This window comes from Callospermophilus lateralis, chromosome 10 (genome assembly GCF_048772815.1).
Source record: "Callospermophilus lateralis isolate mCalLat2 chromosome 10, mCalLat2.hap1, whole genome shotgun sequence".
Taxonomy (NCBI): domain Eukaryota; kingdom Metazoa; phylum Chordata; class Mammalia; order Rodentia; family Sciuridae; genus Callospermophilus; species Callospermophilus lateralis.
The window spans coordinates 36,465,196-36,483,898 of NC_135314.1; positions in this window are offsets into that span (position 1 = coordinate 36,465,196).

An 18,703-nucleotide genomic window follows, 5' to 3' on the forward strand; every position below is an offset into this window, starting at 1 on the left:
TCATAGGTATGTCCCACCATGCCTGGCCTTCCTTGTCTCTTTAGTTGAATTCATGTTGAATTATTTTCTTTCATGGGTTTATTGATTGCTTTGTGTGCATACAAGGCATTTTAAAATATAATATGAAGGCTAAAATATAATATGAAGGCCATTGACTGTGATTACTGTAAGCATAACACCATACTAAACTAAACAAAAAGCTAGAACATTCAGTTGAGTTTTATTTGACTGTCAGATTCTCCTAAAGTTTATTTAACTCTCAGTTGAAGAACACTGAAATAGATGGATCTTTTTAAAAATTCTCATATCCTGTAGTCCTAAACTTTATTTTATTTCTCTAATGCAAAATAGCCAATCACAATTTTTTAAGAAAGAGTTTTTAAATTTTATTCAGCATACTTTATGTTGTATATCGAAGAGTTGTAATGGTATGTGAAGTCTGTAATTATTCTTAAAATATAAACATGATTCCCTCCTCTAAAGATTTTTTTTTTTGAGTTCAGATGATTAAATTCAATCATAAACTTTACTGAGGTTTTGAATTACAGGAAATTTAGACCCTTTGTATTTCTTCCTAACATGAAACATCTCCCCTATTCCTTGGGCTCACAGCTATACATATCATACCAAACTGATTTTCTCCTTCCTTGCTACTGTAAAGACTATTATCTTCTAACTGGCATTTCTAATCTTTCTTTTGAAACTTAGATACTATGTTTCCAATTTTTTAAATATTAGAGCATTTTTCTGAAAAATAACACATTAATATGAAATATTAATAAAATGAATTTGATATGTAATTTTACTATTGTGGGGGAATAAATCTATTCAATATATCAAGAGTGCAGTCTCTCAAACAGAAAGGAAATACAAAGAGTGAATATGTGTGATGAATTTGTGATGTCAGTTACACAGTTGCACAGGAATAACAGTAAAAATAATTCAAGTTCTTTCATTTTTGTCTTTGGCCTGCAGTGTATCTTTTATATTAATTTTTCATGTTTATTAAGTGAGGGGTTTGTGTTTTGCCTTAGAAAATAATTGATAAAATTTGCATTGTACAATACTCAAGAAATGATGATGAAATTTTCTTTCTTTGTTTATTTTTCTATTACAGTGTTCTGAAATTTTCAATGAAACTCTATCCGAAAGACTGCCTAAGAGATCGAGATCATATTGTTTTTCAATTCATATGAATCTGTGACATACTAAAAGCTTATGATTGTCAAATTACTTTAATTATTAAGACTATACCTATGTAAAACGTGCATTAGCATATTGGTATGACATTTACATGTAAAATAGAGAAAAATAAGAAAATAAGAATATAATTTGGTACTTATAAATTTCCCAAAATCTTCCAATAAAAATACATTAAAATGCCATTAAAATTCATAAAGTATGTTCACCAATCTTTATTTGCATTACTTTTATAATAGACTATAAATTGTCTCTTTCTTTACAATAGGGAAAAGATGGCTTTCAAATCGTTAACTAGAATGGCTTTTCTTTTTCAACACCTTTTTAGATGACTAATAGAATTATTTTGAATTTTTTCCTTTAATTATCTATTTTCTGGGTGAATAACTGATAGAAATAATCCATGTCAAAATATGACTTCTATGTTACTAATAGTTTATATATGTATAGGTCCATATAATTTATATCAGAATAACTTATTTAGAATTTCCCACCTTTGTTAATATATTTATATTAAAGGAGCTTCCTGGAGACATAATATTCTAAATAATAGATGGAATTGTAGATTGGCGGGCAGGTAGAGATGGAGTACAGATATAAAACAGGCTCATCTTTTAAATTTTTTACCCCTTTGGTACTGGAGATTTAACTCAGGAGACTCCTGAACACTGAGCCACTTCCCCAGGCCTATTATGTATTTTATTTAGAGACAGGGTCTTACTGAATTACTTAGCACCGCACTTTTACTGAGGCTGGCTTTGACTCTAGATCATCCTCCCTCAGGCTCCTGATATGCTGGGATTATAGGCATGTGCCACCACGTTGGGCTCAGGCCCTTTTTTTCTTATCACCAGCTTCACACTCCATTTACATAGGGCTCAGGCATCGAGTGCATCTTCATATAAGCAGAGCATGTGCAGTGACTGTGTGCTGATAATGAAAAAATATAGGCATCATACAAACATAGGTGAAGAAGAAAATTTTTGCTTATTCATTTTCAGAGAGAATTTCTATTAAGTCTTCAGAATTCTACAAATGTGACCCAAATTGTTACATATTATATGAGTACTACTTGAACTACAATAACATATTTCTAAACTTCAAATGCTGCTGAAATCTAGCTTAATTTTATTTTATTTTATTTATTTATTTTATACTGGGGATTGAACCCAGAGATCCTCTACTACTGATCTCCTCTCCAAGACTTTTTATTTTTATTTTTTTCTTTGAGCCAGGATTGTACTGTGTTATCCAGTCTAGTCTTAAACTTGAGGTCCTCTTCCCTCAGCCTGCTGAGTTGCTGGCATTTCAGGTGTTGAAAACAGCATTCTTAATGCTGTACAATTTTTTAAATAAAATTAATCCAAAGTCAATTTGCAGCCTATACCTAATCTAGAGTGTTTATAATCTTTGCTACTGTCATTTTAATTCACTTTTATACTATTACTACAGTCACTTTTTTCAAAAATAAAAAAAATTAATATAGAACTTAAAGTCAATAAATAACAAAATGTCTTAAAATTGCTATATTATTTCAAAGCTTAAATTGTACTGCCAAACATATGATTAAATGCATTATGAAAAAAATAATTCAACGTTTAATTGATAAAAAATGCCAATCTTAAATTCGGATACAATGTTGACATATTAAAGCTTTATAGTTTTCATTTATTTATTATTTATTTATTCATTCATTGTGTTAATAGGGATTGAATTCAAGAGCAATCCAATACAGAGCTCTCTCTCTCTCTCTCTCTCTCTCTCTCTCTCTCTCTCTCTCTCTCTCTCTCTTTGGTTTGTTTTTTAGATAGGGTCTCCTTAAATGCAACAATGCTAGCCTTGAACTCAAGAGTTCTCCTACCTCAGTCTGTGGAGTCTTTGGGATTATAGGCAGGCACCACCATGCCCAGCTATAGTTTCATTTTAATCAACAGAAAACAATTTTAAATTATTTAATTTAATAGCTCAAATTTATATAGGAAATACATAATAGACCTCTTTGAATACCCCAAAGTCCCACAGAAAAGAAACAGTTAAATTAGATTTAAAGAAGATATGGTTTTTCATAACATTCTTGAGTGACATAGGAAAACCAATACATTTTAGTCAATGTAGAAGAGAAAATAAATCAATTCATTACATATAATTTGAATTTTTCTAACCCATTAATTACTTCAAACTATAGTTCTCAATACATATTCCTTAGAAAATGAAACTCATTGATATGTGTTGGAATAATATTATATTTATATATAAAATAAGCAAGATATTTTGTATCTAAATTAAGAAAAATGGGAATTAAAATGATTCATCAGAAATTAAATTAACCCTTATGATGTCTAATGAGTCTTACATATTTTAAAAAATTGAAATTTTCCTTTAAAAACCATTTGCTTTATTTTATCTTACATAATATATTAAGAGTTGATCTCTTATTTTTTTAGTTATAGGTGGACACAATATCTTTATTTTATTTTTATGTATTGCTGAGGATCAAACCCAGGCCTCACGCATGTGAGGCTATTGCTCTCCCTCTGAGCCAGCCCTTAAGAGTTGATGTTTGCCTTCAAAATGAAAGTTTGCTTTTAGGAATATGAAAAGTATCAGGTGTGGAGTCTAGCCCAGTGATAGAGTATGGCTTGGATGTATAAGGCCATGGGTTCAGTCCACAGCAACACCAAACAAACAAACAAAAAATTTTTAAATGTTGGTAAACACAGTAATTATATATTTTTTTGTCTTGTTGATGTTAAATAAAAAGATCTGAGTTGTCTCAGATTCTTCTGTTAGAATTCAGCCCAAGAGCAAAGGTTAGAATACACAGCTTCTTTTTGGTTCTTTTTCAGCAAGGTCAATATTGTACTTGAAACTACAAACTGTTAAGATGCAGAATATTCAGATATATCTCTTCTTTGGTCTAATGAGTATGTATTGATAGGTTCAGAGCAAAGACCTGTAGCAGGCTTGTGATGGGAGTTCTTCTCTCTCCTCTTTTGAAGTAGTTAATAGACATTTACCCAAAGTTCTTTGTCAAGGTCAAAGGAGCTCTCCTCCAGGGAGAGCAACCCTGTGGGTGTGTGAGACAAGGGCAAGGACAGCATGAAAAGAAGGATTAGGAAGCAAACTTCTTTTTTTCTTCCCTTTGGGAGTATAGTAGAAATACCACGGCTTGACAGATCATGCCATTTTATAGAACCTTTGCCTTTTAAGCTATTAAGGAACTGATAAAAAGCAAAGGTTAATAAACTCTTCTTGCTCACTTTATATTATTGAAATCACTTCTCTCTGACTTGTAAAATCTGCTAACGTTTTGTCTTAAATCTATCTCATCTTCTCTATTACTATTCCCCTAATGCAGATCATGATCAACTTCTTCATGGATTATTACAACAGCTAGTTACATTGCCTGCAGTCTTAAACCCCTTAGTTTTTCTCTCCATAAAAATACCATTCACACATCCTAAAATATAAACTATCATAAAATGTATTCTTCCCACATATTGAAAAAGTTCAAGCTTTTTATGTTGAAGTACACAGCATTGCACATATATACAGTTCAAATATTTGTAGAGGAAATAAATAGATAATCAATGAACAAAGCAAAAGAGGCAGAAGGCACTATCTAATCAAACTTTGAACTGCTTTTTCTTCTTCATCTCTCATCTATTTGTTGGTACATTTTGTCTCCCACATGGACCCCCTCCTTTGGATTACCCCCTCTTCCTTTGCCCTGCAAACATCTCATTGACCTTTACCAGCCAGCTCAGGAGTCACTTTCTCAAAGTAATTTCCCTGATTTCTTTCCTCATAGCATTTCAAATATTAAAAACTTCCTCCTCACCATATTGTTTCATGTTGTTTATGTACATGTTTATTTTTGAACAAATTTCCATTGCATTTTAGTCTTTTTATTTTCATGTTGGTCCCTAAACATAGACTAATTTTCTTGAGGACATGGAGTGCATCATACATGAATGTTTTTGCTTCCTGACATGAAATTTACTCTGTTCTTCTCCCTCATGTATGGTCCTTATTGAATACATGTTTATGGAATGAATGCATAATTGGGTAACTTAACTAATACTATTTTTCCTAGTCTGCGTGTGTTGAGGAGATTTTGTGAATGAATAGAATTTCTGCCTGTTTAAATTTGTCGTTCATTTTTACCAAAATTATAAATTTATTCAGCTGAAAGTTTCAATATATTATATATTTATAAACAATACTCCTTTTTTTCCTATTCAAAAAAAAAAAAAACAAAGATGGTGGCGATCTACAAATATACTTTAAAGGAAAATCTTAGCATCATTGGTTATGTTTTATTCAGATACCTGGACGTTTTCTTATATTTGACTAAAATTATTATTTTGTATTGAACAGCATGCATACATTATTGTCAACAAAGTTTCTATAGATGGTGTGACAGAATTAAATGTACTAAGATTTCTTGGCATACTGCTTTATTACTTGTTAATGTCAGTTATGAATTTAAGTTTGTAGCATATAGACTCAGGACAGAGCAACAGATGAGATAAACGATATTCACATCTCATTGTATATATTTTATGGAGTGAGACAGTAATAGTGCATGAAAAAAAACCACAAAATATTATAACTGATCAAACAATGATACATTCCCAGAAAGAAACAGAGTATAGAGTGAGTTGTGTGGTATTTGTGGAACCATGTTAGCTAGGATGGTCAGGGAAGATCTCCCAGGCAGGTGGACTTTGTATGGAAATGTGAATGATAAGAGAAAGCCACAGGAAATAAACAACAGTGTGTCAGACACAGAGACAGCAAGTACAGAAGCCCTGTATAGGAACAGACTTTGTGATGCAGAGAAAAATGAGTATGACAAAAGTGTGAATCAAGAGAGGTGTGGTAAGAGATGAGTTGGGGAAGTAGACAGAGGTTAAAACCAACACTTGAGCAAAGTTTGGGGGCACACATCTTTAACCTTAAAGATTCAGGAAACTGATACAGGAGGATCTCAAATTTTTGAGACCAACTTTAGTAATTAAGTGAGGCCTTAGGCAACAACTTTCAAAAAGGTAAAATGGCTGGGATGTGGCTCAGGGATAAAGTACTCCTGTGTTCAATCCCCAGGACAAAATCAATAATCAAACAAAAATAAAACAAATACTTTAGGTTGCATTATTGGCATAAGCTTCTGGAAGATTTTCATCAGGGAGTAATATGAAAATAGTACAGAGGAATCGCTGTTGGTTTCAAATATGAGATATGAAAATCATAAGGAATGAAAGAAGATGAGAAACTGGGTAAGTGGATAGTAATGCATTTGGTAAGAAAATATTCTGGGAAAAAACTATGTAGAGAATGAAGATCAAGAATTAAATAGAACCATCTTAAGTTTGCAAAGCCTATTATTAAAAATTCAGTGAATATACCTTCTAAGAGCTGTGTCAACAGATCAATCATGAGAACTTTATGATAGCATAATACATATTAAATTATTAATATGTACTGTGATTTAATGTGTTGCCTTTCTCAAGTAAAGTATTTGCATTTTAATGAGGTTTTACTAAACAATTCTACTCAGATAATTGCTATAATACTCACCATACCAGTCCTATGACAGATCTTGAGGGTTGGATGCTGGGGTGGCAACTCATCATTCTGAAGTACATGAACACTTCACTACTCTACTCAAGAGCCTTCCTATTGCCCATTACAGAAGTTCTCTTCATCTCCTTGCCCAAGATTGTTGCTTCCACACTCACATTTTGGGAAGGAAATCTTGGAAAGAGAGAGTCCTCACTCACCAAGAGCTTTTGCTGATGAAATTTTTAAAGATTTGGGGATGTAGTCAATAGTTAATTTGGAGCCAAATTCTTTCACTCAGTAAAGATAATAGATGGCTGTCTAATAATAATTGTTAAGATGGTTTTTTAGGATGTTTTAAAATACCAGTGGTAAAATGTTAATGATACATAACTAGAGTTTTATGCTGTTGGGTGTTTTTTTCAATTATTTTAAGCAAAGTAAAATTTTTACTTTTCAAATAGTTTGCTCTCCAAATAGTTTTTCAGTATCAGAAAATTCTTTAAAATAACAACAATGGCACAGGACATATTCATCTCCTATACTGAAACCAATAATGTTAAACCAATTGCTTTGTAATAGACCCTCTTGAGCTAGGAAGATAGGAAATAATTTATGGGGATAGGGATGGAATGGGAACATGAACAGAATGTTGTTGTTCTTTCTCCTCTCACCCACCCTTCATCCTGATTCATAGAAGTTGGAAGATGAATATCTAACAGGTTCACAGTCTGCTGTAACCTTGTTTGATTCATTTTTTGTATAATGCAGTTTTACTTAATTTTTTTATTATAATCCTTACGAGGCAAATACTATCTTTTTTGTTTTTTCTTATGTTTATGACTATGTATCTAATATAACTAAGAATGACTGCATTGTTCAGTCAATTACATTTTCCAGAGTCTAGCACTAAGGTGTTTAAAACATCTTATTAAAGGATAAAACTGAGAACAGATTCTCAAAAGTTATAGACCATATTGCAGTCGTAGTGGATTAAAATTGGAAAGAGAATTTGATAATTTCAGTTTAGAATTAATAGACAAGCTTTTTAAAATTCAGTTGTATCAGTTAGCTGCTATTCTGTAACAATTGACTCACAGATTAATGTCTGAAAGAAAAGATAATAATTTCTCAAGAGTTTAGAGGTCTTATGATCAGCTTTACTGATTTTGGACAATCTCTGTTTATTTTAGTTGGCCTTGGTTAGGCATCACCATCAGATGACTAGCTGGAGAGCTGTTATCTGGCTCACCAGAATGGTATTTTCTTGGGTTTACCCATGATTTATTAGAAATGAATATGAAAACATTTTCTTCAAAATTGTAAGACACTTTTTAACAGAATTACTATATATTACTTAATTTTTAAAAAACAGAGGATAGGCTATATTATGAATTTTTAGCAATATTTTGTTTGAAATATTAAATAATAAAAATGTCAATCATTGTTTGCATTTTATGTACACAAGGTAAAAAAATGTTTTATAGAAGATACAGGGTATTGATGCTTAAATATAATTGAAGCAAATTTATTTAAATGAAGTGAACAATCATATCATCCTTTAACTATATAGTAGAATGCAAAAAAGTATTTGTTTAAATGAAGGAAACCATCATTCTAAAATTTTTATTAATCTCCATGTTTTGTAGTTTATAAATGATGTAATCTAGTTGGGTTTCAATATTTTTTTCTGAAAAATAACACAAATTAAAGAAGGTATTTTATTTTAAATAATTTAGTAGAATCTTTATGAGTCTACATTACAAAATACATTCCAGAGATAAAGAATTCTTCTCTAAGAAAGTGTAAGCAGTAAAAAAAAGAGAATAAATTCACATAAGAGCTAGAAAATGAAATCAGTAAACTATATATCAATAGTTTATATTGTTATTTTAAAATCATTTTTCTAATTATAGAGTAATATGTAAAGTATAGAGATTGGAAAATGTAGAAATACAAAAATAAAATGGAAAGCATTCACAATTTTATTATGTCAAAATTAATCAAATTAACCATGTGTGCATATTGTGTATGTAGAATTGAAATTGTTTTTTGTCTTTAATATTATGCATTCAGTATAATTAGCTGGAATAATTTTGAAAAATGGTTTTTAATGAAAAATTTTTATAAAATGGAACCTACAGAAAAATGTTTAATGAGCAGTTCCCCCTGCAGATAATACAATTTAAGTTATCTTTTCTTGGACTTTTGTTCTTTTTAAACATTTCTTATGACTTTAAAAGCAAGACTGTGCATGTCACTGAATACTGCTTTGTACATTTCCAGAGGGGACACAAGTCCATATATTGGCCTCTACCTCCCTAATTCAATTTAGAGCCCTCTCATTTTCTCTCTACCCATATCTAAGGACTCTGGCTGTATTTGAAATGCTGCCAGTTTCAGATGCTACCTAAAAGTTTGAAGTATTTCTATTTCATCGCATAGATTACTAGGAAGGGTGATTTTTTAAAAAATTATTTGCTAAATGTGTTTCTTCTGCAGCAAATTATGGATTTCTATATGTTAACAATTTTTTTCTGTTGACTTTCAAGTTTGGATTGTAAGAGAATTTCTATATAACAATTAATCTTTTCATAAAAATGACTTTCCATATATTTCATCTGATTTTTTTTCTCTGTTTAGATTTATGCTTAAAATGCCTTCCTTGCCCAGAGTTCAGAGAAGTCATAATATTTTTTTTATTTCTGTTGTGACAGAGTTTTTAAAATGTGATGTTGCATGAATTTTTATTAATATGTGTAATAAAAACAAGGGCATGGCAGAAAGTATAGAGTTGAAATATTAAATAAAAGATGAAATGATAATAAGGGAGGCTTCAAAATATAGTGGGTCACTGCACATAGGAATACATCCTGATGGGAACTGTCTACCCTGGCACCTTTATTCGTCTGGTTGATTAGCTGTCACGTGTGGCAACGTGGTAGACTGCATATTATCATAAAACTTTCAAAATCAGACTCAAGTCCAAAGCATATGATAGCTATTTCTTCTCTCTGAGACTATTTGAAACCAATAGCTACTCTTTAACTCTTCTCATCTCTCTAAGCATTGCACACTTGGTACAAATCATATATTGCCTGAAATTGGTAAACTACCTCATTTTATTTTATATTTCTACAGAGATGACCTAAGCATATAGCTCCTTATGAAGATCTATGCTTGAATAAGTTCTGCCAGAATGCAGAATCAGGGAAGAAATAGGTTTGGGGTTCACATATATATCAAGGTCAAACATATTAGAAACAAAAACTAAATTGATATTGATAGAGTATAAAGACTCCCGCTGATATAATGTTTTAGGTAGCAGATTTTTTTTTGTGACACAAACTATTTTAAGTTTCAGATTCTTTAAGAACTTAAATATAAAAGAAAATATTTATCTGAAGAAATTTTGGTATTCTTGTTTAATAAGGCAAATTTTTACCTTCATAATTAATAAGTGAGTCATGTATTGCTTGTGTTCTGAAATATACATAATAAAATAAGACAGAAATATATATAAGCAATTTAAAAATTTTATTTTGGATGTATTGAAATACATTATTTAACAGGAAGAAGGAAATTATAAACACAAGAAAAAAATTAATGTCAACTTTAAAATAAAATAATAAATCATTTTTGAAGCTTACTTGTTTTCTCCTGCAATAAATGTAAAGAAATGTAGACATTCCTCTATGTAGAATAAAACAGAAATCCTTCATTTTATTATGTTCACGTTTCTAAAAAACTGACTTTGGTGTATTCAAAGTAGAATGGATTAGGAATTGCTGCACTTATTTACATTTTTACAGTTATATTCACACATGAAAATCACAGAATACATAGGGCTTTTCAATAAGTAATGACTATTCATTTGTAAATAATAATTCTAATTGTTTTTTTTTTAAGATTATGGGGGAATCAGCAAGATCTGAAGTTATTTTAGGCAAGAGTGAATAGACTATAATTTCAATCAGAGGTTGAATAATGATAAAAGAACAAAGCTTACTGAGTTTATTTAGCTTGGAAGTCAATCATGCAGACACAAAGACAATTTAAAGTCTTCTTGCACACACCTAACACTCAAGACAAAGTAGTTTTTTTACTTATGATTTTGAATTAAAAAGTATCATTTTTGTGGGGAAAAGAATTAGAAGGAAAGAGGAAATGTGACTCAAATTAGAAAATTAAAAGGGCAAAGTTTTTGTTAAAAATAGAGGCTGGGAGTTCAATCTCCTCCCTAAATGAAGAGTACTGAGAAACTGAAATAAAGGTCAAGAAAAGCAAAATGTAGCTCTCAAAGCTTAGGACAGGTGATAAATTTTTGTGGAAATGTATGTTAGTGATAAGAACAGAAAGAAAAATCCAAAAAGAACAAGACTGTAAATTAGGCAGGTTCATTGTGGTGGAATCATTCTCAATAGCAAGGTCTGTTTCCAAAAATATGATTATTTATATTTGTACTTTATTAATACTGATATAAGATCCAGGATAACAGACCCAAATTTCCTGAGCCATTGTGGATGAAGCAGCTAAGTGCAATTGTGGCTTACCTTTGAGGTTGTAGAAAAGTCTGAATTTCAGTTATCTAATAAGATATTAGTTTTATATTATTTTCATTAACATTTCAGTATGGTTGGAAAAATGTGAATAAATATCTGATCACACTTTTAAAAATAATGATGTTTCAGACTAACATTGAGTAATCAAGTGTTACTGCTTTAGTTCCAACTTTTTAGGGAAAATTTTGAAGATAAGATATTTTCAAGCTATGAAAACTAAAATCTTTGATTCAAGTAAACACATAATTTACTGTTCAAGGTAAAACATGCTTTGAGAATAAAAGAGGCACTAAAATCATTGGCCCAAATTCATTGTGTCCTCTTTTTTTCTATGTATCAATGTACTATTTTTTACATAAGCCTGTGGTAAGTTTTAATTAGAGAAAAAGCCAAATAAATATTTTTTAAATATTGTAACATTCATGAAAAAAAAAAAGAAGTTAATGAAGAATGATCCAACCCATTTTTATCTGTATTGGTCAGATAAAAACATAAACTTACATGACATAAACCTGGCCATCTTCTTTAATATTGAATATTATAAAATAAATTTCTAGAAACTATTTAGAAATTGAAATGGAGTGTTATACATTTAGTGCAAAATTTAAGACAAGTATTAAGAAAATTATTATTAAGAAAAATAGATGGGCTGGGGATGTGACTCAAGCAGTAGTGCACTTGCCTGGCATGCTTTGGCCCAGGTTCGATCCTCAGCACCACATACAAAAACAAAGATATTGTGTCCGCCGAAAACTAAAAATAAATATAAAAAAAAATTCTCTCTCTCTCTCTCTCTAAAAAAAAAAAAGAAAAGAAAAATAGATAACTAGAAATGAGAAGATACATAAATAGAAAATAATTTTGAGGAAAAGAATCAAGAAGTATTAACACTAATTTATAAAAATATCATAAAATTTGGTTTTATTTTTGTGTTTTGTTCCATTAGACTACATTGATTAGTAAGCCATACACACACACACACACACACGCACAGGTGCACACACACACACGTAATAGTAAGGCTTACACACACACACACACACATATGTATATGTAAGTTAAGAAAAATTAAACTCCTTGACACAAAGATTGGTTTACTTAGTTTTTTCACTGCTGTGACTAAGGACCGGATCAGAATGACTGTAGAGGAGGAAAAGTTTATTTAGGGACTCCCGGTTTCAGAGGTCACAATCTATAGACATCAGACTTCCTTCCTCAGAGCTCAAGGTGAGTCTGAACAACGTGGCAGAAGAGTGTGATAGAGGGAAGAAGCTCACATGATGATCAGAAAGCAGAGATAGAGAGAAACTCCACTCACCGTATGAAAAATATATATAGCACAAAGTCACATTTCCTATGACCACCCTCCTCCAGCCACACCCCACCTGCCTTCAGTTACCACTCAGTTAATCCCCTCTTGGTGATTAATTCACTGATCAGGTTAAGCTCTCACAACTGAATCATTTCTTCTCTGAACCTTCTTACATTGTCTCACCCATGAGTTTTTGGGGGACACCTCATATCCAAACCATAAAAATGGTAAAATTTTAAAATTGCTTCAATAATGTATCACATATATTTTTGTTTGAAACCCAAGTAAGTCAATTTATTTTAATGTAATAATTAAAAAGCCTAGAACTTTAGAGCTTTGCTTGAAAGGGGTATTCTAAAGTTTTCTCCCATATAATAGAGAAATAGAGGGCAATTTGACACATTCTTCTTGTAAATACTTTAATATACAGTTTCACAATGAATATTAATTAGTATGCATTATCAATAAACATTAGTTCTTCCATATACTAACAGTGACTGCGAGTTTTAACATGCCCCTTTGTTATTTTGAGTACCAGCTTACTCAGTCACCAAGGAGTGTGTGTGTGTGTGTGTGTGTGTGTGTGTGTAAAAGAATAGTCAAGATTGATCTTGTTCTCTGTCTCAGGCTCCGTTCTGAGATTTCCCTCTAGCTTGGATCCTTCCCTTTGCTTCCTCCTGTGATCCATTGTGATGCTCTCCAGATGCAAGCAGCCCTAACTCTACTTTCTGTACTTCTGTCCAGAAAAAGGAAGATTCTTTCCCACTCACCCATCTTCTATCATCCTGAAGACCCTCTTTAAGCATAAGCATAAGCTTCTCACTGCAAACAAAAGAAACAGTCTACCATTAAGATTATTTTTTCCTATTAAGACTAGAGGTCTTTTGTTTCCTTTTAAATCCAGTAGCAAAAGTATTGGAGTAAAACATTTGAGGCAATTTGTGTCTATATTTGGCAGTGGCATTCAGTTCTCCTTATGAAATAAGGAGATTGGAAGTGGCATCATCACACATATATATCTTCCCCAAGAGTTTACCAAGCATCACATCTCAAGCTTAATAAATCAGAATCAATTTAGTGGGTCAAAAGTTTCACTAAATACCATTGTTATTAACAATGAAAACTTGAATTGTTATTAACACACTGAATGTTCTTTATTAAATACTACTTTGTAAAAAAAAAATTGTTTATACACAAAAAGCAACTTTCACAATAATGGGACATGGCACTGTGATGTGAAATATATTTCTTACTATAGTCCCAGACACGGAGGACTGAAAGTTAGGATTTGTGGATATTTTCTACTGATGAGTTGTCCAACATAGTAGCTAGCAGTCACATGTGGCTATTACACTTACACATAAATTCATTAACTTTACATAAAATTAAAAATTAGTTGCTTAACCACACTAGCGACATTATGAGTTCTCAGTAATCATATCTGGCTTCTGTATTCAGTTGGGTCTAGAGCTTTTCCTTATTTCAGAACGTTCTATAGGGTGGCATTGATCTGGAAAGAATCTAATGCTATTTATAAAAACTGGTATATATTCAATTGATACAAAACAAATAATGTCCAACAAATAATGAGATTTGTGGTGGGTTTGTATTTTGCTACTATAGAGTTTTAAGCAATAGCAGTTAGCTAGATGTGCAAGGTAATATTTACCTATTCAAAGAACTTCATTGCTTTATTTTAACGTGCAACATCAAGAACTGCAAGGTAGTAAGAGCAGTGGTTAATAGCAGAGGCATTCAAATCCACTTTTCTGTGTATATAAGTTTAGAAAACTTACTTCAATTTTCTTATCTGTAAAATGACTATCATATGAATAATATGATCTGTCTCTTAGTATTGAAAATATAAAGTGATTTTTGTATTATAAATTTATACTTGCAATATATGTAGGATAATAAGGGCTACATTAAGTGGTAACTGTTAGTATTTTGGGTTCATTTTTTGTTTAGACTTTGTTTGTATTAAATATAAGTGAATAGATACCTATATTTACATGTCTCTAAAGTTGATATTAATTTGTGAAGAATTTTGTGAAAGTACATAGAAAATATAGTGCCAAGTTGTGATCTTTAAATTTTAACTTGATTTTTAACATTAAATTATTCTTCTTTCTTGTGAGATTCTGGGTATCTATTTATGTTACAAGTGAAAGACAACCATTGCAAATCTGTTTGAATGTTGTTTATTTTTAGCATTTATTTTGTTTATAATATAGTTTTAACCTATCTGTACCCAGGAGGATAAGTTGAATGGAAAGTTTGGAATTTAAAAAGTAAAGACTGGTCCAAGATGAAATCCGCTTTTTTGCATATATAAGTTTAGAAAACTTATATACACAGAAAAATGGAAATTATTTACAAGACAAGAGAACAGACTTCATAGTGCATTAAAGTATAGCGAGGTCTGATTTGTAATCCAAGGTATCCTATTAACTCATCAGACAGAAAAAGGTACCTAAACTTGTAAGTCTCCTTTTCACTAATTAGAAAGTTTGTGTAGTAATATTTATATCTTGTGACTTGTGATATGAAGTGAAATGATGTATGTAAAAATACTAAGCAGTATAGAATATTCAGTAAGTGTCCACCACATGTAAGCTTCTATCATATGACTTTAGTGACAATAATTGCCTTCCTTGTATAAGTAACTGAATACCTATAGAACTTTTTTATTTTTGTTTTTTTCTCAGAACTGAATGGTAATTGTATCTTTGTCTCTCGTTAGCTGTGTGATCTTGAAAAAAAAAATAGTTCAGTGTCACTTGTCAGTGATTTCTAGTGAAAAATAAAGCTACTGTACAGGGTTTCCCTAATATTATTTATTTGCCTTTGTAACTTCAAGATAAATGAAATCAAAATCATTAGAAGAAATTATGTGATATGATATTTATGAGGAAAACTAAGTGTATTTAGGCAAATTGAAATTTTGAATGCATAAAAACACAAGTTCTCCATCAGTCAACATTCTCCTGCTCAAAAGTTTGTAAGGCTTGAGAAAGCATACTAGATTTCAAAATTTATTAAGGATTTCCTCTTAATACCTCTACTGATTGCTTTTACATTTATAGCTTACCTTACTCTGGTAGAGATGCACTTTAAACTTATTATAGCTCAGATCAGGTGGAGCAATCAATCACTTATATTCAGTGAAAAACAGTATGGGGAAAAGTTTGTGTATGCTCTTTGGGAGCTCTGTTGTGACCTTGTATAATTAGTACTATTCTTTTTTTATTGATTTTTTAAAAAATAAATGACAGCGGAATGCATTACATTTCTTATTACACATATACAGCACAATTTTTCCATATCTCCGGTTGTATATAAAGTATGTTGACACCAATTCGTGTCTTAATACATGTATTTTGGATAATGATGTCTATCACATTTCACCATCCTTGCTAATCCCCTGCCCCCTTCCTTTAGGAAATGCATTAAAGATGGAAGTTAAAATAAAGTCTTTATTTCTAATGGTGCTCATATAAGAAAACAACTTGGTGTGAGAGAGAGTTTGGAAGTTGGAAAATTTATAAATTTCAAAATTTAACTCATCAGTTATAGGCAGGTAACAGGCAATGCCAGATAGAATTTAAGTGACAAAGCAATAGAAAAGAACAGCAAATATAAGCTTTAATATCTAGAAATTCTGTCAAGAACTGAGAAAAGCTGTCCAAGTTATTCTTGTTTAGCTTATTCTTTGTGAAATATAGATAGAAATCTTCCTTCTACACACAGGAGTAGGGAGGGGGAAAGAACTGAGGGAAGGTTCAGTGTGCTTTGGGAAAGAATTCTTCCTCAGGGGAAATGGGTCCAACAACAGTTTTGAAAATGCTTCATTGTTCATGAAGTAGAATGGATAATTTAGTCTTCTTGATTTTATTGTTGAGTATATAGGCTTGGCAAAATAAGTCATATGCTTTATGTTGTATAATTACCTTCAGAAATAAATGAGGAGAATTATTTTTTTTATATTTCTATATCTTAATAGGTCCACTTTTGCACTATACAGATAACAAACTTTTAGATGAACTTGCAAAATGTTGAAATACATAAGTATACAAGACTAACAAAATCATATTTTCCTCTTTAACTCTAGTTGATTAAAGTATTATAATTACATTTACCTAGAATTTATAAGTATAGATACATATTTCAAAATAAAGTGTATACATTATAAAATTTACTATATTTTAACTATATATGCAAGAATATGTGTTAAACATATGATTATATCTTATTTATATAATTGTATGTAATATATCTACATATCCATACATAAATGACTCTTTATTCTGTCCTAAAGAGTCAAATCAAATCATTTACCACATTTATCTCTTGTTTTGTAAAACTGATCCCATTCTTTAGGAATGAACTTGAAGAAAGTCTTGTTTTGAGTTTCATTTATGTCTTGTTTTCTTCAAGAGAGCAGATGACTCTGTATCTAACAACAAAACCCAAGCTAGATCCCCACAATTAAAAAAAAAGTGCCAGAGTTTATTTTTCACTATTATTGAAACAGCTGACCCCAGAAATTTTTTGAAAAGATAGTTTTAAGGATTCTTAATATTACTTAGCTGAATCTCTTTTCTGGGAAATGAAATAAGTAAAGCCCTGAACATGTGTAACTAGTGAAAGGTAAAAAAGTAAGAATAAAATCCATGTTTTGTGTCATCAGGATTTTACAGAATAAGTATGTAAAATTGGCTATAGTCCAGAAAAGATATTTTAAAAAAATTTTTTTAGTTGTAAATGTACACGATATCTTTATTTTATTTATTTATTTTTTATGTGGTGCTGAAGATCAAACCCAGTGCCTCACATGCATAAGGCAAGCGCTCTGCCACTGAGCCATAATCCCAGCCCCAGAAAATATAATTTTAAAGGAGTTTTGTAATTATGTTAGTAAGATATTGAGAACAGCTTCTCCAAGTACAAAATACCAAACGTGTTAAGCTGGGCTCTATGGTGCACTCCTGTAATCTCAGCGACTCAGGAGGCTGAAGCAGGAGGATCACAAGTTAGAGACTAGCCTGAGCAATTTAGGGAGACTTATCACAAAATTTAAAAAAGAAAAGAAAAGAAGGCCTGGAAATCTAGCTCAGTGGTAGAGTGCCCCTCAGTTCCATCTCCAGTATCAAAAAAAAAAAAAAAGTAAACATCAAAAATATTAAGTAAAATATTAAGATAAGACTTGCAGTTGTTTTAAATGAGTAAGCTAGCTGGAAGGAAAGTGTAAAAGAAAAATGGAAGCCAGAGACAAAGTGTTGGTTCTGAGGCATAAAGGGATCCTGTTTAGCATTTTCTCAGACAGCATCTGCAATCCCTTGAGGTTCATTACATGGTATTAACAAGGCATATACAGATAAGAAAACTAAGACAAATAATGAGTCTAAGTAAGATGAAATGTCAGCTCAGAAATTTACTACTACTCGCACATACTAAAACACATTGCTCATGACACCCAACAAACACAGGGTTCCTTCACTTCCCCAGTTAGTAAGTCTGGAAAAACTCTAGAAAGCAACAAGAAACTTAATTTTCTGGATTAGTCCCGGTTGTAGGTGGGGTATACAAAAATATTAACTTTGTTTTCTATCATTAATTAACTAGTTTTAATTATTTTGGTGAATCTGGAGTCTGCAAAATCTATCTACAAATTTTGTTCTTTGGCAGAATTATAAGCAAATTAGAGATGAACATATTTATTGTATGTGAAACATTAAACTAATTTATAAAAGGTGTTTAATGCATACTTTTTTGAAAACTTGGCTTTTGATTAAAATGCCAGTTTTGTTTAATAGAAATGCTATGAATATGTTTCCTCAAATTGCACAGTTAATTAAAAAATATCTCAAGGAAATTTGAAAATAATAAATTTAATCATATTACTTGCATGAGTTAGAAAGTTTTAGCTAGAATGAAAGTATACTTGTTGTCATAAGTTTGAGGATACTAATGTACTGAGCACTGTAACTCTTGAATAATAGAGTAGTTCCTTCTGTTTTTGCATTTTTAGATTATGATTTATGCATGTCCTTGTGCTAGATAG